We start from the raw sequence: 4,097 nt of genomic DNA, 5'->3' as shown, positions 1-4,097 counted from the left end.
GTAAATACGGCTGAGTTGTGAAATCAATAAAATACAACATGACTGAGTACAGATATTAGGTGAATATAGTGAGGAATAGTAGTAAAAGCCCCTAAGGGTCCAAAATAGTTGGCACGAGGCCCAAATATGACATTCAACCCAAAACATAGTAATGCTTTCCAAAACACAATGATATCAAACAGTTTTCAATCAAATACGTGACTTAATAGTCGTATGGGACGGACCAAGTCAAAATCCCCAACGGTGCATGCCCCCACGCTCGTCATTCAGCATGTGCGTCACCTCAAAGTAGCACCACGATGTGAAATCCAGGATTTCATACCCTCAGGACAACATTTACAATCATTACTTACCTTAATCTGGTCCAAACTCTTGCCCTCGATGCCCTTGCCTCTCGAATTGGCCTCCATATCTAACCAAAACCAGATTCATGCCATCAATATAAGCTAAAGGAACAAAGCCCAAACGAAAATAATCAAATTACATCAAAAATCCCGAAATCGGCCAAACCCGACCCCCGGTCCCACATCTCGGAATTTTGATAAAAATTACATCACTAGAATCCTTATACTTCCACGCGTCTATACATACCAAGAACATTGAAATCGGACCCCAAATGGCCCCTCAAATCCCCAATGGAAACTCTCCAATACCAAGCCCTAATTCTCCAATTTTAACCCTTAATTTCTAATAATTTCAAGCCTAATCAGTAAGAAAATGCCATAGAATTGAGTATTAAGTTCAAAAATCTTACCTCCAAGTGTTACCCCTTGAATCCCTCTTCAAATCCTCTCAAAAAGCTCCAAACCCGTCTAAAAAATGAAGGAAATAAGCTAAAAATCGCGAAGATGACCTTTTATACCTTCTGCCCACGCATCTCGCAACTGCGGCTCTCTTTTCGCATTCGCGGACCGCTTCTACGGTCAAAATAACAACACCTACAATTTTTCACTTAAGGGCCAACTTCCGCACGTGTGCCCAAGGTTCCCGCATGTGCGGTAAATCATCTGCTCCTACGACTAAATCCGCTCCTACGGCTGCCTCCACGCACCTGCGGAACCAACAGAAGCAACAATTTCTACAACACAACTCCAAGTCCAAACATTCCCACAACCATCCAAAACCATCCCGAGGCCATCAGGACCTCAATCAAACACGCCAACAAGTCACATATCACTATTCAAAGTTTTACCAATCCCTGGAACACTCAAAACAATGTCGAAACACCAAATCACCCTCGGATTCAAGCCTAAGGATTCCAAAACTTTCAAATTCCGCAATCGATTAAAAAGTCTATCAAACCTCATCCGAATGACCTGAAATTTTGCACACACATCCCATATGACACAACGGACCTACTCCAATTTCCGAAATTCCATTCCGACTCTGATATCAAATTTCCACTACCAACCGAAAAAGCCAAAATTCCTATTTCGCCAATTTAAGCCTAAATCTACCACGGACCTCCAAAATACATTCTGAGTACGCTCCTAAGTCTCAAATAACCTCACAAAGCTATCCGAACCATAAAAACCAAGTTCCGAGATCATTTACTCACAAGTCAACTTCCGATTGACTTTTCCAACTAAAGCTTTTCAAAAAGAGACTAAGTGTCTCGTTTCTCTACAAAACCACTCCAAACCCAAACCAACCAATGTAATACGATAAAATGTAGTTGAACAACACATAAAGAAGCAGGAATGAGGTAAATGGAATGGTAACTCATGAAACGACCGGCCAGGTCGTTACATCCTCCCCTGTTAAAGAAACATTTGCCCTCAAACGAGTCAAGAAACATACCTGAAGTCTCAAATAGGTGAGGATATATGCTCCGCATCTTCCGATCTCTCTCCCAGGTAGCCTCCTGCATGGTCTAACCTCTCCACTGCACTTTCACTGAAGCTATATCCATTGACCTCAACTTTCGGACCTGCCGCTCCAAAATAGCCACTAGATCCACTTCATAAGTCAAATCACTGTCCAACTGAACCGTTCTGAAATCCAAAACATGAGACAGATCGCCAATATACTTCTGGAGCATAGAAACATGGAATACCAGATGCACACTCGCGAAACTAGGTGGCAAAGCCAGCTCATAAGCCACCTCCCCAATCCTCCGAAGCACCTCAAAAGGCCCAATGAACCGAGGACTCTATTTAGCCTTCTTCCCAAATCTCATAACACCCTTCATGGGTGATACCTTCAGTAGAACCTTCCCCCCAACCATGTAGGACACATCACAAACTTTCCTATCAGCATAACTCTTTTGTCTCGACTGCGTTGTACGAAGTCGATCTTGAATCACCGTCACTTTGTCCAAAGCATCCTGCACCAAGTCTGTACCCAAAAGTCTAGCCTCACCCAGCTCAAATCAACCAATTGGAGATCTACACCGTCTCCCATATAAAGCCTCATATGGAGCCATCTAAATAGTTGACTGATAACTGTTGTTATAAGCAAACTCCGCGAGCGGTAGAAACTGATCCCATGAACCCCAAAATCAATGACACAAACGTGCAATATGTCCTCCAATATCTTAATAGTGTGATCGGACTGCCCGTCAGTCTGAGGGTGAAAAGGTATGCTCAACTCAACTTAAGTACCCAACTCTCTCTTCACTGCCCTCCAAAACTGCGATGTGAACTGAATACCTCTGTCAGAAATGATGGAAATTGGAACCCCATGCAAGCGAACAATCTCTTAGATATAAATCTCTACTAACCACTCCGAAGAATAGGTAGTACACACAGGAATGAAGTGCGTGGACTTGGTCAGCCAATCCACATTCACCCGAATAGCATCAAACTTCTTCAAAGTCCGTGGGAGTCCAACTACAAAGTCCATGATGATCCGCTCCCACTTCCACTTTGGAATATCTATCTGCTGAAGCAAGCCACCCGATCTCTAATGCTCATATTTCACCTGCTAATAATTGAGACACCGAGCTACAAATCCCACAATATCCTTCTTCATCCCCCTCCACCAATAATGCTATCTCAAATGAGGATCATCATATTGGCGCTCTCTGATGCGATCAAACAAGGAAGACCGAGAAACCACACAAGCTAAGATCCGACTGGGCTCCAAAATATCCAACCTCACAAACCGATTGGCTAAGGACTGAACATCAACTGCTAGAGGTCTCTCCCCAACAGGAATATACACCAAACTACCCATACTCACCGCCTTCCTACTCAAAGCATCGGCCACTATGTTGGCCTTCCCCAGATGATACAAGATAGTGATATCATAGTCCTTTAGTAGCTCCAACCATCTCCGCTGCCTCAAATTGAGATCCTTCTGCTTGAACAAGTGCTGGAGGCTACGATGATCAGTAAACACCTTACAAGACACACCATAAATATAATGCCTCCAAATATTCAACGCGTGAACAATGGCAGCCAACTCTAGATCATAAACAGGGTAGTTCTTCTCATGGGGCTTCAATTGACGAGAAACATAAGCAATCACTCTACCCTCCTACATCAACATACACCCAATACCCACTCTCGAAGCATCACAATACACTATATATGAACCTGAAGCTGATGGCAATACTAACACTGGAGCTGTGGTCAAGGTAGTCATGAGCTTCTGCAAGCTCGCCTCACACTCATCCGACCACCTAAATGGAGCACCCTTTTGAGTCAATTTGGTCAAGTGTGATGGAATATATGAAAATCCCTGAAAGAACCGATTGTAATAACCTGCCAAACCAAGAAAGCTGCGAATCTCTGTGGTTGAGGATGGCCAGGGCCAACTCTGAACTACCTCTATCTTCTTCAGATCAACTTGAATACCCTCATTGGACACCACGTGCCCCAAGAAGGCCACTGAACTGAGCCAAAACTCACACTTGGAGAACTTTGCATAAAGCTTCTCCTCCCTCAACCGCTGCAATACAACTCTAAAACGCTCGACGTGCTCCTCCTGACTACGCGAGTATACCAGAATATCATCAATGAAAACAATTACAAACCAGTCGAGATAAGGCCGAAACACGTTGTTCATCAAATGCATGAACGCTGCTAGGGCATTGGTCAGCCCAAAAGACATCACAAGGAACTCATAATGACCATATCGGGGCGTGAAAGCTA

This window comes from Nicotiana tabacum, chromosome 3 (genome assembly GCF_000715075.1).
Source record: "Nicotiana tabacum cultivar K326 chromosome 3, ASM71507v2, whole genome shotgun sequence".
Taxonomy (NCBI): Eukaryota; Viridiplantae; Streptophyta; class Magnoliopsida; order Solanales; family Solanaceae; genus Nicotiana; species Nicotiana tabacum.
The sequence above is the reverse complement of the archived record's forward strand: the minus strand, read 5'-3'. Positions refer to the sequence as shown.